This window comes from Schistocerca gregaria, unplaced genomic scaffold, assembly GCF_023897955.1.
Source record: "Schistocerca gregaria isolate iqSchGreg1 unplaced genomic scaffold, iqSchGreg1.2 ptg000259l, whole genome shotgun sequence".
Classification (NCBI taxonomy): Eukaryota; Metazoa; Arthropoda; class Insecta; order Orthoptera; family Acrididae; genus Schistocerca; species Schistocerca gregaria.
Window position 1 is genome coordinate 1,945,927 of NW_026061764.1, and position 24,704 is coordinate 1,970,630.

A 24,704-nucleotide genomic window follows, 5' to 3' on the forward strand; every position below is an offset into this window, starting at 1 on the left:
AACCCCGAAGAAATTTCTGTGTTTCATCAACACTCTGATAGTCCACAGATTACAGAATGAGTCCAGATTTGCATCGCAAACTACTTCTGGTCTTCCAGGGAACGATCAAAGCGTAGACTGTTTGAGACATTACTCCCATCGGGGAAGGTGCGCATGGTCACTGTTGTATTCAATCCCGATGCAATTTCTGTGTTTCATCACCACTCTGATAGTCCACAGATTACAGAATGCCTCCAGATATGCATCGGTAGCTATTACTGGTCTTCCAGGGAACGATCAAAGCGTAGACTGTTTGAGACATTACTCTCATGGAGGAAACTGCGCATGGTGACTGTTGTATTCAATCCCGAGGCAATTTCTGTGTTTTATCAACAGTCTGATAGTCCACAGATTACAGAATGCCTCCAGATGTGCATCGGAAACTACTACTGGCCTTCCAGTGAACGATCAAAGCGTAGACTGTTTGAGACATTACTCCCATGGAGGAAAGTTTGCATGGTGACTGTTGTATTCAATCCCGATGCAATTTCTGTGTTTCATCAACACTCTGATACTCCACAGAGTACAGAATGCCTCCAGATGTGAATCGGAAACTACTACTGGTCTTCCAGGGAACGATCAAAGCGTAGACTGTTTGAGACATTACTCCCATCGGGGAAGGTGCGCATGGTGACTGTTGTAATCAATCCCGATGCAATTTCTGTGTTTCATCAACATTCTGATACTCCACAGATTACAGAATGCCTCCAGATGTGCATCGGAAACTACTACTGGTCTTCCAGGGAACGATCAAAGCGTAGACAGTTTGAGACATTACCACCATGGAGGAAAGTGCGCATGGTGACTGTTGTATTCAATCCCGATGCAATTTCTGTGTTTCATCAACACTCTGATACTTCACAGATTACAGAATGCCTCCAGAAGTGCATCGGAAACTACTACTTGTCTTCCTGGGAACGATCAAAGCGTAGACTGTTTGAGACATTACTCCCATGGAGGAAAGTGCGCATGGTGACTGTTGTATTCAATCCCGATGACATTTCTGTGTTTCATCAACACTCTGATAGTCCACAGATTACAGAATGCCTCCAGATGTGTATCGGAAACTACTACTGGACTTCCAGGGAACGATCAAATCGCAGACTGTTTGAGACATTACTCCCATGGAGGAAAGTGCGCATGGTGACTGTTGTATTCAATCCCGATGCAATTTCTGCGTTTCATCAACACTCTGATACTCCACAGATTACAGAATGCCTCCAGATGTGCATCAGAAACTACTACTTGTCTCCCTGGGAACGGTCAAAGCGTAGACTGTTTGAGACATTACTCAAGTGGAGGAAGGTGCGCATGCTGACAGTTGTATTCAACCCCGAAGAAATTTCTGTGTTTCATTAACACTCTGATAGTCCACAGATTACAGAATGCCTCCAGATGTGCATCGGAAACTACTTCTGGTCTTCCAGGGAACGATCAAAGCGTAAGCTGTTGAGACACTACTCCCATGGAGCAAAGTGCGCATGGTGACTGTTGTATTCAATCCCGATGCAATTTCAGTGTTTCATCAACACTCTCATAGTTCACAGAATACAGAATGCCTCCAGATGTGCATCGGAATCTTCTTCTGGTCTTCCAGTGAACGATCAAAGCGTAGACTGTTTGAGGCATTACTCCCATTGAGGATAGTGCACACGGTGACTGTTGTATTCAATCCGGATGCAATTTCTGTGTTCCATCAACAGACTGATTGTCCACATATTACAGAATGCCTCCAGATGTGCATCGGAAACTACTTCTGGTCTTCCAGGGATTGATAAAAGCGTAAGCTGTTGAGACACTACTCCCATGGAGCAAAGTGCGCATGGTGAATGTTGTATTCAATCCCGATGCAATTTCTGTGTTTCATCAACACTCTGATACTCCACAGATTACAGAATGTCACCAGATGTGCATCGGAAACTACTACTGGTCTACCAGGGAACGATCAAAGCGTAGAATGTTTGAGAATTACTCCCATGGAGGAAAGTGCGCAAGGTGACTGTTGTATTCAATCCCGACGCAATTTCTGTGTTTCATCAACACTCAGTTAGTCCACAGATTTCAGAATGCCTCCAGATGTGCATCGGAAACTACTACTGGTGTTCCAGGGAACGATCAAAGCGTAGACTGTTAGAGACATTACTCGCATGTAGGAAAGTGCGCATGGTGACTGTTGTATTCAATCCCGATGCAAATTCTGTGTTTCATCAACACTCTGATAGACCACAGTTTACAGAATGCCACCAGATGTGCATCGGAAACTACTACTCGTCTTCCAAGGAACGATCAAAGCGTAGACTGTTTGAGCATTGCTCCCATTGAGGAAAGTGCGCATGATGACTGTTATATTCAATCCCGAAGCAATTTCTGTGTTTCATCAACACTCTGATAGTCCACACATTACAGAATGACTCCAGATGTTCATCAGAAACTACTACTGGTATTCCAGGGAACGATCAAAGCGTAAACTCATTGAGACATTACTCCCATGGAGGAAAGTGCGCATGGTGACTGTTGTATTCAATCCCGATTCAATTTCTGAGTTTCATCAACACTCTGATACTCCACAGTTTACAGAATGCCTCCAGATGTGCATCGCAAACTACTACTGGTCTTCCAGGGAACGATCAATGAGTAGACTGTGTGAGACATAACTCCCACGGAGGAAAGAGAACATGGTGACTGTTGTATTCAATCCCGAAGCAATTTCTGTGTTTCATCAACACTCTGATAGTCCACACATTACAGAATGCCTCCAGATGTGCATCAGAAACTACTACTGGTATTCCAGGGAACGATCAAAGCGTAAACTCATTGAGACATTACTCCCATGGCGGAAAGTGCGCATGGTGACTGTTGTATGCAATTCCGATGCAATTTCTGTGTTTTATCAACAGTCTGATAGTCCACAGATTACAGAATGCCTCCAGATGTGCATCGGAAACTACTACTGGCCTTCCAGTGAACGATCAAAGCGTAGACTGTTTGAGACATTACTCCCATGGAGGAAAGTGCGCATGGTGACTGTTGTATTCAATCCCGAAGCAATTTCTGTGTTTCATCAACACTCTGATACTCCACAGAGTACAGAATGCCTCCAGATGTGAATCGGAAACTACTACTGGTCTTCCAGGGAACGATCAAAGCGTAGACTGTTTGAGACATTACTCCCATCGGGGAAGGTGCGCATGGTGACTGTTGTAATCAATCCCGATGCAATTTCTGTGTTTCATCAACACTCTGATACTCCACAGATTACAGAATGCCTCCAGATGTGCATCGGAAACTACCACTGGTCTTCCAGGGAACGATCAAAGCGTAGTCAGTTTGAGACATTACCACCATGGAGGAAAGTGCGCATGGTGACTGTTGTATTCAATCCCGATGCAATTTCTGTGTTTCATCAACACTCTGATACTCCACAGATTACAGAATGCCTCCAGAAGTGCATCGGAAACTACTACTTGTCTTCCTGGGAACGATCCAAGCGTAGACTGTTTGAGACATTACTCCCATGGAGGAAAGTGTGCATGGTGACTGTTGTATTCAATCCCGATGACATTTCTGTGTTTCATCAACACTCTGATAGTCCACAGATTACAGAATGCCTCCAGATGTGCATCGGAAACTACTACTGGACTTCCAGGGAACGATCAAATCGCAGACTGTTTGAGACATTACTCCCTTGGAGGAAAGTGCGCATGGTCACTGTTGTATTCAATCCCGATGCAATTTCTGTGGTTCATCACCACTCTGATAGTCCACAGATTACAGAATGCCTCCAGATATGCATCGGTAGCTATTACTGGGCTTCCAGGGAACGATGAAAGCGTAGACTTTTTGAGACATTACTCTCATGGACGAAACTGCGCATGGTGACTGTTGTATTCAATCCCGAGGCAATTTCTGTGTTTTATCAACACTCTGATAGTCCACAGATTACAGAATGCCTCCAGATTTGCATCGCAAACTACTTCTGGTCTTCCAGGGAACGATCAAAGCGTAGAGTGTTTGAGACATTACTCCCATGGAGGAAAGTGCGCATGGTCACTGTTGTATTCAATCCCGATGCAATTTCTGTGGTTCATCACCACTCTGATAGTCCACAGATTACAGAATGCCTCCAGATATGCATCGGTAGCTATTACTGGTCTTTCAGGGAACGATGAAAGCGTAGACTTTTTGAGACATTACTCTCATGGAGGAAACTGCGCATGGTGACGGTTGTATTCAATCCCGAGGCAATTTCTGTGTTTTATCAACAGTCTGATAGTCCACAGATTACAGAATGCCTCCAGATGTGCATCAGAAACTACTACTGGTATTCCAGGGAACGATCAAAGCGTAAACTCATTGAGACATTACTCCCATGGAGGAAAGTGCGCATGGTGACTGTTGTATTCAATCCCGATTCAATTTCTGAGTTTCATCAACACTCTGATACTCCACAGATTACAGAATGTCACCAGATGTGGATCGGAAACTACTACTGGTCTACCAGGGAACGATCAAAGCGTAGAATGTTTGAGAATTACTCCCATGGAGCAAAGTGCGCATGGTGAATGTTGTATTCAATCCCGATGCAATTTCTGTGTTTCATCAACACTCTGATACTCCACAGATTACAGAATGTCACCAGATGTGCATCGGAAACTACTACTGGTCTACCAGGGAACGATCAAAGCGTAGAATGTTTGAGAATTACTCCCATGGAGGAAAGTGCGCAAGGTGACTGTTGTATTCAATCCCGACGCAATTTCTGTGTTTCATCAACACTCAGTTAGTCCACAGATTTCAGAATGCCTCCAGATGTGCATCGGAAACTACTACTGGTCTTCCAGGGAACGATCAAAGCGTAGACTGTTAGAGACATTACTCGCATGTAGGAAAGTGCGCATGGTGACTGTTGTATTCAATCCCGATGCAAATTCTGTGTTTCATCAACACTCTGATAGACCACAGTTTACAGAATGCCACCAGATGTGCATCGGAAACTACTACTCGTCTTCCAAGGAACGATCAAAGCGTAGACTGTTTGAGCATTGCTCCCATTGAGGAAAGTGCGCATGATGACTGTTATATTCAATCCCGATGCAATTTCTGCGTTTCATCAACACTCTGATACTCCACAGATTACAGAATGCCTCCAGATGTGCATCAGAAACTACTACTTGTCTTCCTGGGAACGGTCAAAGCGTAGACTGTTTGAGACATTACTCAAATGGAGGAAAGTGCGCTCGGTGACAGTTGTATTCAACCCCGAAGAAATTTCTGTGTTTCATTAACACTCTGATAGTCCACAGATTACAGAATGCCTCCAGATGTGCATCGGAAACTACTTCTGGTCTTCCAGGGAACGATCAAAGCGTAAGCTGTTGAGACACTACTCCCATGGAGCAAAGTGCGCATGGTGACTGTTGTATTCAATCCCGATGCAATTTCAGTGTTTCATCAACACTCTCATAGTTCACAGAATACAGAATGCCTCCAGATGTGCATCGGAATCTTCTTCTGGCCTTCAGTGAACGATCAAAGCGTAGACTGTTTGAGGCATTACTCCCATGGAGGAAAGTGCGCATGGTGACTGTTGTATTCAATCGCGATGCAATTTCTGTGTTTCATCAACACTCTGATAGTCCACAGAGTATAGAATGCCTCCAGATGTGCATCGGAAACTACTACTCGTCTTCCAGGGAACGATCAAAGCGTAGACTGTTTGATCATTACTCCCATTGAGGATAGTGCACACGGTGACTGTTGTATTCAATCCGGATGCAATTTCTGTGTTCCATCAACAGACTGATTGTCCACATATTACAGAATGCCTCCAGATGTGCACCGGAAACTACTACTTGTCTTCCAAGGAACGATCAAAGCGTAGACTGTTTGAGACACTACTCCTATGGAGGAAAGTGCGCATGGTGACTGTTGTATTCAATCCCTATGCAATTTTAGTGTTTCATCAACACTCTGATAATCCACAGAACACAGAATGCCTTCAGATGTGCATCGGAAACTACTAATGGTCTTCCATGGAACGATTAAAGCGTAGACTCTTTGAGACATTACTCCCCTGGAGGAAAGTGCGCATGGTGACTGTTGTATTCAATCCCGACGCAATTTCTGTGTTTCATCAACACTCAGTTAGTCCACAGGTTTCAGAATGCCTCCAGATGTGCATCGGAAACTACTACTGGTCTTCCAGGGAACGATCAAAGCGTAGACTGTTAGAGACATTACTCGCATGTAGGAAAGTGCGCATGGTGACTGTTGTATTCAATCCCGATGCAAATTCTGTGTTTCATCAACACTCTGATAGACCACAGTTTACAGAATGCCACCAGATGTGCATCGGAAACTACTACTCGTCTTCCAAGGAACGATCAAAGCGTAGACTGTTTGAGCATTGCTCCCATTGAGGAAAGTGCGCATGATGACTGTTATATTCAATCCCGAAGCAATTTCTGTGTTTCATCAACACTCTGATAGTCCACACATTACAGAATGCCTCCAGATGTGCATCAGAAACTACTACTGGTATTCCATGGAACGATCAAAGCGTAAACTCATTGAGACATTACTCCCATGGAGGAATGTGCGCATGGTGACTGTTGTATTCAATCCCGATTCAATTTCTGAGTTTCATCAACACTCTGATACTCCACAGTTTACAGAATGCCTCCAGATGTGCATCGCAAACTACTACTGGTCTTCCAGGGAATGATCAATGAGTAGACTGTGTGAGACATAACTCCCACGGAGGAAAGAGAACATGGTGACTGTTGTATTCAATCCCGAAGCAATTTCTGTGTTTCATCAACACTCTGATAGTCCACACATTACAGAATGCCTCCAGATGTGCATCAGAAACTACTACTGGCATTCCAGGGAACGATCAAAGCGTAAACTCATTGAGACATTACTCCCATGGCGGAAAGTGCGCATGGTGACTGTTGTATGCAATCCCGATGCAATTTCTGTGTTTTATCAACAGTCTGATAGTCCACAGATTACAGAATGCCTCCAGATGTGCATCAGAAACTACTACTTGTCTTCCTGGGAACGGTCAAAGCGTAAACTCATTGAGACATTACTCTCATGGAGGAAACTGCGCATGGTGACTGTTGTATTCAATCCCGAGGCAATTTCTGTTTTTTATCAACAGTCTGATAGTCCACAGATTACAGAATGCCTCCAGATGTGCATCGGTAACTACTACTGGCCTTCCAGTGAACGATCAAAGCGTAGACTGTTTGAGACATTACTCCCATGGAGGAAAGTGCGCATGGTGACTGTTGTATTCAATCCCGAAGCAATTTCTGTGTTTCATCAACACTCTGATACTCCACAGAGTACAGAATGCCTCCAGTTGTGAATCGGAAACTACTACTGGTCTTCCAGGGAACGATCAAAGCGTAGACTGTTTGAGACATTACTCCCATCGGGGAAGGTGCGCATGGTGACTGTTGTAATCAATCCCGATGCAATTTCTGTGTTTCATCAACACTCTGATACTCCACAGATTACAGAATGCCTCCAGATGTGCATCGGAAACTACTACTGGTCTTCCAGGGAACGATCAAAGCGTAGACAGTTTGAGACATTACCATCATGGAGGAAAGTGCGCATGGTGACTGTTGTATTCAATCCCGATGCAATTTCTGTGTTTCATCAAGACTCTGATACTCCACAGATTACAGAATGCCTCCAGAAGTGCATCGGAAACTACTACTTGTCTTCCTGGGAACGATCAAAGCGTAGACTGTTTGAGACATTACTCCCATGGAGGAAAGTGTGCATGGTGACTGTTGTATTCAATCCCGATGACATTTCTGTGTTTCATCAACACTCTGATAGTCCACAGATTACAGAATGCCTCCAGATGTGCATCGGAAACTACTACTGGACTTCCAGGGAACGATCAAATCGCAGACTGTTTGAGACATTACTCCCATGGAGGAAAGTGCGTATGGTGACTGTTGTATTCAATCCCGATGCAATTTCTGCGTTTCATCAACACTCTGATCCTCCACAGATTACAGAATGCCTCCAGATGTGCATCAGAAACTACTACTTGTCTTCCTGGGAACGGTCAAAGCGTAGACTGTTTGAGACATTACTCAAATGGAGGAAAGTGCGCACGGTGACAGTTGTATTCAACCCCGAAGAAATTTCTGTGTTTCATCAACACTCTGATAGTCCACAGATTACAGAATGCCTCCAGATGTGCATCGGAAACTACTACTGGCCTTCCAGTGAACGATCAAAGCGTAGACTGTTTGAGACATTACTCCCATGGAGGAAAGTGCGCATGGTGACTGTTGTATTCAATCCCGATGCAATTTCTGTGTTTCATCAACACTCTGATACTCCACAGAGTACAGAATGCCTCCAGATGTGAATCGGAAACTACTACTGGTCTTCCAGGGAACGATCAAAGCGTAGACTGTTTAAGACATTACTCACATTGAGGATAGTGCACACGGTGACTGTTGTATTCAATCCGGATGCAATTTCTGTGTTCCATCAACAGACTGATTGTCCACATATTACAGAATGCCTCCAGATGTGCATCGGAAACTACTACTTGTCTTCCAGGGAACGATCAAAGCGTAGACTGTTTGAGACACTACTCCTACGAGGGAAAGTGCGCATGGTGACTGTTGTATTCAATCCCTATGCAATTTTAGTGTTTCATCAACACTCTGATAATCCACAGATTACAGAATGCCTCCAGATGTGCATCGGAAACTACTATTGGTCTTCCAGGGAATGATCAAAGCGTAGAATGTTTGAGAATTACTCCCATGGAGGAAAGTGCGCATGGTGACTGTTGTATTCAATCCCGATGCAATTTCTGTGTTTCATCAACACTCTGATACCCCACAGATTTCAGAATGCCTCCAGATGTGCATCGGAAACTACTACTGTTCTTCCAGGGAACGATCAAAGCGTAGATTGTTTGAGACATTACTCACATGGAGGAAAGTGCGCATGGTGACTGTTGTATTCAATCCCGATGCAATTTCTGTGTTTCATCAACACTCTGATACTCCACAGATTACAGAATGCCACCAGATGTGCATCGGAAACTACTACTGGTCTTCCAGGGAACGATCAAAGCGTAGATTGTTTGAGACATTACTCCCTTGGAGGAAAGTGCGCATGGTGACTGTTGTATTCAATCCCGATGCAATTTCCGTGTTTCATCAACACTCAGTTAGTCCACAGATTTCAGAATGCCTCCAGATGTGCATCGGAAATTACTACTGGTCTTCCAGGGAACGATCAAAGCGTAGACTGTTTCAGACATTGCTCCCATTGAGGAAAGTGCGCATGATGACTGTTGTATTCAATCCCGATGCAATTTCTGTGTTTCATCAACACTCTGATACCCCACAGATTACAGAATGCCTCCAGATGTGCATCGGAAACTACTACTGTTCTTCCAGGGAACGATCAAAGCGTAGACTGTATGAGACATTACCCCCGTGGAGGAAAGTGCGCGTTGTGACTGTTGTATTCAATCCCGATGCAATTTCTGTGTTTCATCAACACTCTGACAGTCCACACATTACAGAATGCCTCCAGATGTGCATCAGAAACTACTACTTGTATTCCAGGGAACGATCAAAGCGTAGATTGTTTGAGACATTACTCACATGGAGGAAAGTGCGCATGGTGACAGTTGTATTCAATCCCGATGCAATTTCTGTGTTTCATCAACACTCTGATACTCCACAGATTACAGAATGCCTCCACATGTGCATCGGAAACTACTACTGGTCTACCAGGGAACGATCAAAGCGTAGAATGTTTGAGAATTACTCCCTTGGAGGAAAGTGCGCATGGTGACTGTTGTATTCAATCCCGATGTAATTTCTGTGTTTCATCAACACTCAGTTAGTCCACAGATTTCAGAATGCCTCCAGATGTGCATCGGAAACGACTACTGGTCTTCCAGTGAACGATCAAAGCGTAGACTGTTAGAGATATTACTCGCATGGAGGAAAGTGCGCATGGTGACTGTTGTATTCAATCCCGATGCAAATTCTGTGTTTCATCAACACTCTGATAGACCACAGTTTACAGAATTCCACCAGATGTGCATCGGAAACTACTACTGGTCTTCCAAGGAACGATCAAAGCGTAGACTGTTTGAGCATTGCTCCCATGGAGGAAAGTGCGCATGGTGACTGTTGTATTCAATCCCGATTCAATTTCTGAGTTTAATCAACACTCTGATACTCCACAGTTTACAGAATGCCTCCAGATGTGCATCGCAAACTACTACTGGTCTTCCAGGGAACGATCAAAGAGTAGACTGTGTGAGACATAACTCCCATGGAGGAAAGAGAACATGGTGACTGTTGTATTCAATCCCGATGCAATTTCTGTGTTTCATCAACACTCTGATAGTCCACAGATTACAGAATGCCTCCAGATGTGCATCGCAAACTACTACTGGTCTTCCAGGAAACTATCAAAGCGTAGACTGTTTGAGACATTACTCCCATGGAGGAAAGTGCGCATGGTCACTGTTGTATTCAATCCCGATGAAATATCTGTGTTTCATCACCACTCTGATAGTCCACAGGTTACAGAATGCCTCCAGATGTGCATCGGAAACTACTACTGGTCTTCCAGGGAACGATCAAACGTAGACTGTTTGAGACATTACTGACATGGAGGAAAGTGCGCACGGTGGCTGTTGTATTCAATCCCGATGCATTTTCTGTGTTTCATCAACATTCTGATAGTCCACAGATTACCGAATGCCTCCAGATGTGCATCGGAAACTACTACTGGTATTAGAGGGAACGATCGAAGCGTAGACTGTTTGAGACATTGCTCCCATGGAGGAAAGAGCGCATGGTGACTGTTGTATTCAATCCCGATGCAATTTCTGTGTTTCATCAAGAGTCTTATAGTCCACAGATTACATAATGCTTCTAGATGTGCATCAGAAACTACTACTGGTCTTCCAGGGAACGATCAAAGCGTAGATTGTTTGAGACATTACTCCCATGGAGGAAAGTGCGCATGGTGACTGTTGTATTCAATCCCGATGCAATTTCCCTGTTTCATCAACACTCAGTTAGTCCACAGATTTCAGAATGCCTCCAGATGTGCAACGGAAATTACTACTGGTCTTCCATGGAACGATCAAAGCGTAGAATGTTTCAGACATTGCTCCCATTAAAGAAAGTGCGAATGATGACTGTTGTATTCAATCCCGAAGCAATTTCTGTGTTTCATCAACACTCTGATAGTCCACACATTACAGAATGCATCCAGATGTACATCAGAAACTACTACTGGTATTAGAGGGAACGATCGAAGCGTAAACTCTTCGAGACATTACTCACATGGAGGAAAGTGCGCATGGTGACTGTTGTATTCAATCCCGATTCAATTTCTGTGTTTCATCAACACTCTGAAACTCCACAGATTACAGAATGCCTCCAGATGTGCATCGCAAACTACTACTGGTCTTCCAGGAAACTATCAAAGCGTAGACTGTTTGAGACATTACTCCCATGGAGGAAAGTGCGCATGGTCACTGTTGTATTCAATCCCGATGAAATATCTGTGTTTCATCACCACTCTGATAGTCCACAGGTTACAGAATGCCTCCAGATGTGCATCGGAAACTACTACTGGTCTTCCAGGGAACGATCAAACGTAGACTGTTTGAGACATTACTGACATGGAGGAAAGTGCGCACGGTGGCTGTTGTATTCAATCCCGATGCATTTTCTGTGTTTCATCAACATTCTGATAGTCCACAGATTACCGAATGCCTCCAGATGTGCATCGGAAACTACTACTGGACTTCCAGGAAACGAACAAAGCGTAGACTGTGTGAGACACTACTCCCATGGTGGAAAGTGCGCATGGTGACTGTTGTATTCAATCCCGATGCAATTTTAGTGTTTCATCAACACTCTGATAGTCCACACATTACAGAATGCCTCCAGATGTGCATCGGAAACTACTACTGATCTTCCAGGGAACGATCAAAGCGTAGACTGTTTGAGACATACCTAACGTGGAGGGAAGTGCGCATAGTGATTGTTGTATTCAATCCCGATGCAATTTCTGTGTTTCATCAACACTCTGATAGTCCGCAGATTACAGAATGCCTCCAGATGTGCATCGGAAACTAACATTGGTCTTCCAGGGAACGATCAAAGCGTAGACCGTTTGAGACATTACTTACATGGAGGAAAGTGCGGATGGTGACAGTTGTATTCAATCCCGATGCAATTTCTGTGTTTCATTAACACCCAGATAGTCCACAGATGACAGAATGCCTCCAGATATGCATTGGAAGCTATTACTGGTCTTCCAGGGAATGATTAAAGCGTAGAATGTTACAGACGTTACTCCCATGGAGGAAAGTGCGCACGGTGACAGTTGTATTCAACCCCGAAGAAATTTCTGTGTTTCATCAACACTCTGATAGTCCACAGATTACGGAATGCCTCCAGATGTGCATCGGAAACTACTACTGGTCTTCCAGGGAACGATCAAAGCGTAGACTGTTAGAGATTTTACTCCCATTGAGGAAAGAGAGCATAGTTACTGTTGTATTCAATCCCGATGCACTTTCAGTGTTTCATCAACACACTGATAGTCCACAGGTTACGGAATGCCTGCAGATGTGCATCGGAAACAACTACTGGTCTTCCAGGGAACGATCAAACGTAGACTGTTTGAGACATTACTGACATGGAGGAAAGTGCGCACTGTGACTGTTGTATTCAATCCTGATGCAATTTCTGTGTTTCATCAACTTTCTGATAGTGGACAGATTACCGAATGCCTCCAGATGTGCATCGGAAACTTCTACTGGTCTTCCTGGGAACGATCAAAGCGTAGATTGTTTGAGTCATTACTCCCCTGGAGGAATGTGCACATTGTGACTGTTGTATTCAATCCCGCTGAAACTTCTATGTCTCATCAACACTCTGATATTCCACAGATTACAGAATGCCTCCAGATGTGCATCGGAATCTACTTCTGGTCTTCCAGGGAACGATCAAAGCGTAGACTGTTTGAGACACTACTCCCATGGGGGAAAGTGCGCATGGTGACTGTTGTATTCAATCCCGATGCAATTTTAGTGTTTCATCAACACTCTGATAGTCCACACATTACAGAATGCCTCCAGATGTGCATCGGAAACTACTACTGGTCTTCCAGGGAACGATCAAAGCGTAGACAGTTTGAGACATACCTAACGTGGAGGGAAGTGCGCATAGTGATTGTTGTATTCAATCCCGATGCAATTTCTGTGTTTCATCAACACTCTGATAGTCCGCAGATTACAGAATGCCTCCAGATGTGCATCGGAAACGAACATTGGTCTTCCAGGGAACGATCAAAGCGTAGACCGTTTCACACATTACTTACATGGAGGAAAGTGCCGATGGTGACAGTGGTATTCAATCCCGATGCAATTTCTGTGTTTCATTAACACCCAGATAGTCCACAGATGACAGAATGCCTCCAGATATGCATTTGAAGCTATTACTGGTCTTCCAGGGAATGATCAAAGCGTAGAATGTTAGAGACGTTACTCTCATGGAGGAAACTGCTCATGGTGACTGTTATATTCAATCCCGATGCCATTTCTGTGTTTCAACAACACTCTGATAGTCCACAGATTACAGAATGCCTCCAGATGTGCATCGGTAACTATCACTGGTCTTCCAGGGAACGATTAAAGCGTAGACTGTTTGAGACATTACTCTCATGGAGGAAACTGCGCATGGTGACAGTTGTATTCTATCCCGAAGCAATTTCTGTGTTTTATGAACAGTCTGATAGTCCACAGATTACAGAATGCCTCCAGATGTGCATCGAAAACTACTACTGGCCTTCCTGGGAACGATCAAAGCGTAGACTGTTTGAGACATTACTCCCATGGAGGAAAGTGCGCACGGTGACAGTTGTATTCAACCCCGAAGAAATTTCTGTGTTTCATCAACACTCTGATAGTCCACAGATTACGGAATGCCTCCAGATGTGCATCGGAAACTACTACTGGTCTTCCAGGGAACGATCAAAGCGTAGACTGTTAGAGACATTACTCCCATTGAGGAAAGAGAGCATAGTTACTGTTGTATTCAATCCCGATGCACTTTCAGTGTTTCATCAACACACTGATAGTCCACAGGTTACGGAATGCCTGCAGATGTGCATCGGAAACAACTACTGGTCTTCCAGGGAACGATCAAACGTAGACTGTTTGAGACATTACTGACATGGAGGAAAGTGCTTACTGTGACTGTTGTATTCAATCCTGATGCAATTTCTGTGTTTCATCAACTTTCTGATAGTGGACAGATTACCGAATGCCTCCAGATGTGCATCGGAAACTACTACTGGTCTTCATGGGAACGATCAAAGCGTAGATTGTTTGAGTCATTACACCCCTGGAGGAATGTGCACATTGTGACTGTTGTATTCAATCCCGCTGAAATTTCTATGTCTCATCAACACTCTGATATTCCACAGATTACAGAATGCCTCCAGATGTGCATCGGGATCTACTTCTGGTCTTCCAGGGAACGATGAAAGCGTAGACTGTTTGAGACATTAATCCCATGCAGGAAAGTGCGCATGGTGACTGCTGTATTCAATCCCGATTCAATTTCTGTGTTTCATCAACATTCTGATACTCCACAGATTACAGAATGCCTCCAGATGTGCCACGCAAACTACTACTGGTCTTAAAGGGAACGATCAAAGCGTAGACTGTTTCAGACTTTGCTCCCATTGAGGAAAGTGCGTATGATGACTGTTGTATTCAATCCCGAAGCAATTTCTGTGTTTCATCAACACTCTGATAGTCCACACATTACAGAATGCATCCAGATGTGCATCAGAAACTACTACTGGTATTCCAGGGAACGATCGAAGCGTAAACTCTTTGAGACATTACTCACATGGAGGAAAGTGCGCATGGTGACTGTTGTATTCAATCCCGATTCAATTTCTGTGTTTCATCAACACTCTGATACTCCACAGATTACAGAATGCCTCCAGATGTGCATCGCAAACTACTACTGGTCTTCCAGGGAACGATCAAAGCGTAGACTGTTTGAGACATTACTCCCATGGAGGAAAGAGCGCATGGTCACTGTTGTATTCAATCCCGATGCAATATCCGTGTTTCATCACCACACTGATAGTCCACAGGTTTCAGAATGCCTCCAGATGTGCATCGGAAACTACTACTGGTCTTCCAGGGAACGATCAAACGTAGACTGTTTGAGACATTACTGACATGGAGGAAAGTGCGCACTGTGGCTGTTGTATTCAATCCCGATGCATTTTCTGTGTTTCATCAACATTCTGATAGTCCACAGATTACCGAATGCCTCCAGATGTGCATCGGAAACTACTACTGGACTTCCAGGAAACGAACAAAGCGTAGACTGTTTGAGACACTACTCCCATGGGGGAAAGTGCGCATGGTGACTGTTGTATTCAATCCCGATGCAATTTTAGTGTTTCATCAACACTCTGATAGTCCACACATTAGAGAATGCCTCCAGATGTGCATCGGAAACTACTACTGGTCTTCCAGGGAACGATCAAAGCGTAGACAGTTTGAGACATACCTAACGTGGAGGGAAGTGCGCATAGTGATTGTTGTATTCAATCCCGATGCAATTTCTCTGTTTCATCAACACTCTGATAGTCCGCAGATTACAGAATGCCTCCAGATGTGCATCGGAAACTAACATTGGTCTTCCAGGGAACGATCAAAGCGTAGACCGTTTCACACATTACTTACATGGAGGAAAGTGCCGATGGTGACAGTGGTATTCAATCCCGATGCAATTTCTGTGTTTCATTAACACCCAGATAGTCCACAGATGACAGAATGCCTCCAGATATGCATTGGAAGCCATTACTGGTCTTCCAGGGAATGATCAAAGCGTAGAATGTTAGAGACGTTACTCTCATGGAGGAAACTGCTCATGGTGACTGTTATATTCAATCCCGATGCCATTTCTGTGTTTCAACAACACTCTGATAGTCCACAGATTACAGAATGCCTCCAGATGTGCATCGGTAACTATCACTGGTCTTCCAGGGAACGATTAAAGCGTAGACTGTTTAAGACATTACTCTCATGGAGGAAACTGCGCATGGTGACTGTTGTATTCTATCCCGAAGCAATTTCTGTGTTTTATGAACAGTCTGATAGTCCACAGATTACAGAATGCCTCCAGATGTGCATCGAAAACTACTAATGGTCTTCCATGGAACGATCAAAGCGTAGACTGTTTGAGACGTTACTCCCATGGAGGAAAGTGCGCACGGTGACAGTTGTATTCAACCCCGAAGAAATTTCTGTGTTTCATCAACACCCTGATAGTCCACAGATTACGGAATGCCTCCAGATGTGCATCGTAAACTACTACTGGTCTTCCAGGGAACGATCAAAGCGTAGACTGTTAGAGACATTACTCCCATGGAGGAAAGAGAGCATAGTTACTGTTGTATTCAATCCCGATGCAATTTCAGTGTTTCATCAACACACTGATAGTCCACAGATTACGGAATGACTGCAGATGTGCATCGGAAACTACTACTGGTCTTCCAGGGAACGATCAAACGTAGACTGTTTGAGACATTACTGACATGGAGGAAAGTGCGCACTGTGACTGTTGTATTCAATCCTGATGCAATTTCTGTGTTTCATCAACATTCTGATAGTCGACAGATTACCGAATGCCCCCAGATGAGCATCGGAAACTACTACTGGTCTTCCTGGGAACGATCAAAGCGTAGATTGTTTGAGTCATTACTCCCCTGGAGGAATGTGCACATTGTGACTGTTGTATTCAATCCCGCTGAAATTTCTGTGTCTCATCAACACTCTGATATTCCACAGATTACAGAATGCCTCCAGATGTGCATCGGAATCTACTTCTGGTCTTCTAGGGAACGATCAAAGCGTAGACTGTTTGAGACATTACTCCCATGGAGGAAAGTGCGCATGGTGACTGTTGTGTTCAATCCCGATCCAATTTCTGTGTTTCATCAACACTCTGATACTCCACAGAGTACAGAATGCCTCCAGATGTGCATCGGAAACTACTACTGGTCTTCCAGGGAACGATCAAAGCGTAGACTATTTGAGACATTACTCCCATCGAGGAAGGTGCGCATGGTGATTGTTGTAATCAATCCCGATGCCATTTCTGTGTTTCATCAACACTCTGATACTCCACAGATTACAGAATGCCTCCAGATGTGCATGGGAAACTACAACTGGTCTTCCAGGGAACGATCAAAGCGTAGACAGTTTGAGACATTACCACCATGGAGGAAAGTGCGCATGGTGATTGTTGTATTCAATACCGATGCAATTTCTGCGTTTCATCAACACTCTGATACTCCACAGATTACAGAATGCCTCCAGATGTGCATCAGAAACTACTACTTGTCTTCCTGGGAACGGTCAAAGCGTAGACTGTTTGAGACATTACTCAAATGGAGGAAAGTGCACATGGTGACTGTTGTATTCAATCCCGATGCCATTTCTGTGTTTCATCAACACTCTGATACTCCACAGATTACAGAATGCCTCCAGATGTACATCGGAAACTACTACAGGACTTCCAGGGAACGATCAAACCGTAGACTGTTTGAGACATTACTCTTATGGAGGAAAGTGCGCATGGTGACTGTTGTATTCAATCCCGATGCAATTTCTGTGTTTCATCAACACTCTGATAGTCCACAGATTACCGAATGCCTCCAGATGTGCATCGGAAACTACTTCTGGACTTCCAGGAAACGAACTAAACGTCGACTGATTGAGACACTACTCCCATGGAGGAAAGTGCGCATGGTGACTGTTGTATTCAACCCCGATGCAATTTTAGTGTTTCATCAACACTCTGATAGTCCACACATTACAGAATGCCTCCAGATGCGCATCGGAAACTACTACTGGTCTTCCAGGGAACGATCAAAGCATAGATTGTTAGAGACATTACTCGCATGGAGGAAGGTGCCTATGGTGAATGTTGTATGTAATCCCGATGAAATTTCTGTGTTTCATCAACACTCTGATAGTCCGCAGATTACAGAATGCCTCCAGAAGTGCATCGGAAACAAACATTGGTCTTCCAGGGAACGATCAAAGCGTAGACCGTTTGAGACATTACTTATATGCCTCCAGATGTGCATCGGTAACTATTACTGGTCTTCCAGGGAACGATCAAAGCGTAGACTGTTTGAGACATTACTCTCATGGAGGAAATTGCGCATGGTGTTTGTTGTATTCTATCCCGAGGCAATTTCTGTGTTTTATGAACAGTCTGATAGTCCACAGATTACAGAATGCCTCCAGATGTGCATCGAAAACTACTACTATCCTTCCAGGGAACGATCAAAGCGTAGACTGTTTGAGAAATTACTCCCATGGAGGAAAGTGCGCATGGTGACTGTTGTATTCAATCCCGATGCAATTTCTGTGTTTCATCAACACTCTGATACTCCACAGAGTACAGAATGCCTCCAGATGTGCATCGGAAACTACTACTGGTCTTCCAGGGAACGATAAAATCGTAGACTGTTTAAGACATTACTCCCATAGAGGAAGGTGCGCATGGTAACTGTTGTAATCAATCCCGATGCTATTTCTGCGTTTCATCAACACTCTGATACTCCACAGATTACAGAATGCCTCCAGATGTGCATCAGAAACTACTACTTGTCTTCCTAGGAACGGTCAAAGCGTAGACTGTTTGAGACATTACTCCCATGGAGGAAAGTGCACATGGTGACTGTTGTATTCAATACCGATGCCATTTCTGTGTTTCATCAACACTCTGATAGTCCACAGATTACAGAATGCCTCCAGATGTACATCGGAAACTACTACTGGACTTCCAGGGAACGATCAAATCGTAGACTGTTTGAGACATTACTCTTATGGAGGAAAGTGCGCATGGTGACTGATGTATTCAATCCCGATGCAATTTCTGTGTTTCATCAACACTTTGAAGGTCCACAGATTACAGAATGCCTCCAGAAGTGCATCGGAAACTACTAATGGTCTTCCATGGAACGATCAAAGCGTAGACTGTTTGAGACGTTACTCCCATGGAGGAAAGTGCGCACGGTGACAGTTGTATTCAACCCCGAAGAAATTTCTGTGTTTCATCAACACTCTGATAGTCCACAGATTATGGAATGCCTCCAGATGTGCATCGGAAACTACTACTGGTCTACCAGGGAACGATCAAAGCGTAGACTGTTAGAGACATTACTCCCATGGAGGAAAGAGATTATAGTTACTGTTGTATTCAATCCCGATGCAATTTCAGTGTTTCATCAACACACTGATAGTCCACAGATTACGGAATGCCAGCAGATGTGCATCGGAAACTACTACTGGTCTTCCAGGGAACGATCAAACGTAGACTGTTTGAGACATTACTGACATGGAGGAAAGTGCGCACTGTGACTGTTGTATTCAATCCTGATGCAATTTCTGTGTTTCATCAACATTCTGATAGTCACAGATTACCGAATGCCTCCAGATGTGCATCGGAAACTACTACTGGTCTTCCTGGGAACGATCAAAGCGTAGATTGTTTGAGTCATTACTCCCCTGGAGGAATGTGCACATTGTGACTGTTGTATTCAATCCCGATGAAATTTCTGTGTCTCATCAACACTCTGATATTCCACAGATTACAGAATGCCTCCAGATGTGCATCGGAATCTACTTCTGGTCTTCTAGGGAACGATCAAAGCGTAGACTGTTTGAGACATTACTCCCATGGAGTAAAGTGCACATTGTGACTGTTGTATTCAATCCCGCTGAAATTTCTGTGTCTCATCAACACTCTGATATTCCACAGATTACAGAATGCCTCCAGATGTGCATCGGAATCTACTTCTGGTCTTCCAGGGACAGATCAAAGCGTAGACTGTTCGAGACATTATTCCCATGCAGGAAAGTGCTCATGGTGATTGCTGTATTCAATCCCGATTCAATTTCTGTGTTTCATCAATATTCTGATACTGCACAGATTACAGAATGCCTCCAGATGTGCCACGCAAACTACTACTGGTCTTCCAGGGAACGATCAAAGCGTAGACTGTTTGAGACATTGCTCCCATGGAGGAAAGTTAGCATTGTCACTGTTGTATTCAATCCCGATGCAATTTCTGTGTTTCATCACCACTCTGATAGTCCACAGGTTACAGAATGCCTCCAGATGTGCATCGGAAACTACTACTGGTCTTCCAGGGAACGATCAAAGCGTAGACTGTTCGAGACATTATTCCCATGGAGGAAAGTGCGCACTGTGACTGTTGTATTCTATCCCGATGCAATTTCTGTGTTTCATCAACATTCTGATAGTCCACAGATTACCGAATGCCTCCAGATGTGCATCGGAAACTACTACTGGACTTCCAGGAAACGAACTAAACGAAGACTGTTTGAGACACTACTCCCATGGAGGAAAGTGCGCATGGTGACTGTTGTATTAAATCCCGATGCAATTTTAGTGTTTCATCAACACTCGGATAGTCCACACATTACAGAATGAATTTTGATGCGCATCGGAAACTACTACTGGTCTTCCAGGGAACGATCAAAGCATCGATTGTTAGAAACATTACTCGCATGGAGGAAAGTGCGCATGGTGAATGTTGTATGTAATCCCGATGAAATTTCTGTGTTTCATCAACACTCTGATAGTCCGCAGATTACAGAATGCCTCCAGATGTGCATCGGAAACAAACATTGGTCTTCCAGGGAACGATCAAAGCGTAGACCGTTTGAGACATTACTTATATGGAGGGAAGTGCGGATGGTGACAGTTGTATTCAATCCCGATGCAATTTCTGTGTTTCATTAACACACAGATAGTCCACAGATGACAGAATGCCTCCAGATATGCATTGGATGATATTACTGGTCTTCCAGGGAATGATCAAATCGTAGACTGTTAGAGACATTACACTCATGGAGGAAACTGCGCATGGTGACTGTTATATTCAATCCCGATGCAATTTCTGTGTTTCATCAACACTCTGATAGTCCACAGATTACAGAATGCCTCCAGATGTGCATCGGTAACTACTACTATCCTTCCAGGGAACGATCAAAGCGTAGACTGTTTGAGACATTACTCCCATGGAGGAAAGTGCGCATGGTGTTTGTTGTATTCTATCCCTAGGCAATTTCTGTGTCTTATGAAGAGTCTGATAGTCCACAGATTACAGAATGCCTCCAGATGTGCATCGAAAACAACTACTATCCTTCCAGGGAACGATCAAAGCGTAGACTGTTTGAGACATTACTCCCATGGACGAAAGTTCGCATGGTGACTGTTGTATTCAATCCCGATGCAATTTCTGTGTTTCATCAACACTCTGATACTCCATAGAGTACAGAATGCCTCCAGATGTGCATTGGAAACTACTACTGGTCTTCCAGGGAACGATCGAAGCTTAGACTGTTTGAGACATTACTCCCATAGAGGAAGGTGCGCATGGTGACTGTTGTAATCAATCCCGATGCAATTTCTGTGTTTCATCAACACTCTGATACTCCACAGATTACACAATGCCTCCAGATGTGCATGGGAAACTACTACTGGTCTTCCAGGGAACGATCAAAGCGTAGACAGTTTGAGACATTACCACCATGGAGGAAAGTGCGCATGGTGACTGTTGTATTCAATCCCGATGCAATTTCTGTGTTTCATCAACACTCTGATACTCCAAAGATTACAGAATGCCTCCAGATGTGCATCGGAAACTACTACATCTCTTCCTGGGAACGATCAAATTGTAGACTGTTTGAGACATTACTCCCATGGAGGAAAGTGCACATGGTGACTGTTGTATTCAATCCCGATGCCATTTCTGTGTTTCATCAACACTCTGATAGTCCACAGATTACAGAATACCTCCAGATGTGCATCGGGAACTACTACTGGACTTCCAGGGAACGATCAAATCGTAGACTGTTTGAGACATTACTCTTATGGAGGAAAGTGCGCATGGTGACTGTTGTATTCAATCCCGATGCAATTTCTGTGTTTCATCAACACTTTGAAGGTCCACAGATTACAGAATGCCTCCAGATGTGCATCGGAGACTACTAATGGTCTTCCATGGAACGATCAAAGCGTAGACTGTTTGAGACATTACTCCCATGGAGGAAAGTGCGCTCGGTGACAGTTGTATTCAACCCCGAAGAAATTTCTGTGTTTCATCAACACTCTGATAGGCCGCAGATTACAGAATGCCTCCAGATGTGCATCGGAAACTACTACTGGTCTTCCAGGGAAAGATCAAAACGTAGACTGTTAGAGACATTACTCCCATGGAGGAAAGTGAGCATAGTGACTGTTGTACTCAATCCCGATGCAATTTCAGTGTTTCATCAACACACTGATAGTCCACAGATTACGGAATGCCTGCAGATGTGCATCGGAAACTAACACTGGTCTTCCAGGGAACGATCAAAGCGTAGACTATTTGAGACATTACTAACATGGAGGAAAGTGCACATGGTGACTGTTGTATTCAATCCCCATGCAATTTCTGTGTTTCATGAACACTCTGATAGTCCACAGATTACGGAATGCCTCCAGATGTGCATCGGAAACTACTACTGGTCTTCCAGGTAACGATCAAAGCGTAGGCTGTTTGAAACATTACTCCTATGGAGGAAAGTTAGCATGGTGACTGTTGTATTCAATCCGGATGCAAATTCTGTGTTCCATCAACAGACTTATAGTCCACATATTACAGAATGCCTCCATATGTGCATCGGAAACTACTACTGGACTTCCAGGGAACGATCAAAGCGTAGGCTGTTTGAGACATTACTCCCATGGAGGAAAGTGCGCACGGTGACTGTTGTATTCAATCCGGATGCAATTTCTGTGTTCCATCAACAGACTTATAGTCCACATATTACAGAATGCCTCCATATGTGCATCGGAAACTACTACTGGACTTCCAGGGAACGATCAAAGCGTAGACTGTTTGAGACATTACTCTTATGGAGGAAAGTGCGCATGGTGACTGTTGTATTCAATCCCTATGCAATTTTAGTATTTCATCAACACTCTGATAATCCACAGATTTCAGAATGCCTCCAGATGTGCCACGCAAACTACTACTGGTCTTCCAGGAAACGATCAAAGCGTAAACTGTTTGAGAGATTACTCCCATGGAGGAAGGTTAGCATGGTCACTCTTGTATTCAATCCCGATGCAATTTCTGTGATTCATCACCACTCTGATAGTCCACAGGTTACAGAATGCCTCCATATGTGCATCGGAAACTACTACTGGTCTTCCAGGGAACGATCAAACGTAGACTGTTTGAGACATTACTGACATGGAGGAAAGTGCGAACTGTGACTGTTGTATTCAATACCGATGCAATTTCTGTGTTTCATCAACATTCTGATAGTCCACAGATTACCGAATGCCTCCAGATATGCATTGGAAGCTATTACTGGTCTTCCAGGGAATGATCAAATCGAAGACTGTTAGAGACATTACACTCATGGAGGAAACTGCGCATGGTGACTGTTGTATTCAATCCCGATGCAATTTCTGTGTTTCATCAACACTCTGATAGTCCACAGATTACAGAATGCCTCCAGATGTGCATCGGTAACTATTACTGGTCTTCCAGGGAACGATCAATGCGTAGACTGTTTGAGACATTACTCTCATGGAGGAAATTGCGCATGGTGACTGTTGTATTCTATCCTGAGGCAATTTCTGTGTTTTATGAACAGTCTGATAGTCCACAGATTACAGAATGCCTCCAGATGTGCATCGAAAACTACTACTATCCTTCCAGGGAACGATCAAAGCGTAGACTGTTTGAGACATTACTCCCATGGAGGAAAGTGCGCATGGTGACTGTTGTATTCAATCCCGATGCAATTTCTGTGTTTCATCAACACTCTGATACTCCACAGAGTACAGAATGCCTCCAGATGTGCATCGGAAACTACTACTGGTCTTCCAGGGAACGATCAAATCGTAGACTGTTTGAGACATTACTCCCATAGAGGAAGGTGCGCATGGTGACTGTTGTAATCAATCCCGATGCAATTTCTGTGTTTCATCAACACTCTGATACTCCACAGATTACACAATGCCTCCAGATGTGCATGGGAAACTACTACTGGTCTTCCAGGGAACGATCAAAGCGTAGACAGTTTGAGACATTACCACCATGGAGGAAAGTGCGCATGGTGACTGTTGTATTCAATCCCGATGCAATTTCTGTGTTTCATCAACACTCTGATACTCCAAAGATTACAGAATGCCTCCAGATGTGCATCGGAAACTACTACATCTCTTCCTGGGAACGATCAAAGCGTAGACTGTTTGAGACATTACTCCCATGGAGGAAAGTGCACATGGTGACTGTTGTATTCAATCCCGATGCCATTTCTGTGTTTCATCAACACTCTGATAGTCCACAGATTACAGAATACCTCCAGATGTGCATCGGAAACTACTACTGGACTTCCAGGGAACGATCAAATCGTAGACTGTTTGAGACATTACTCTTATGGAGGAAAGTGCGCATGGTGACTGTTGTATTCAATCCCGATGCAATTTCTGTGT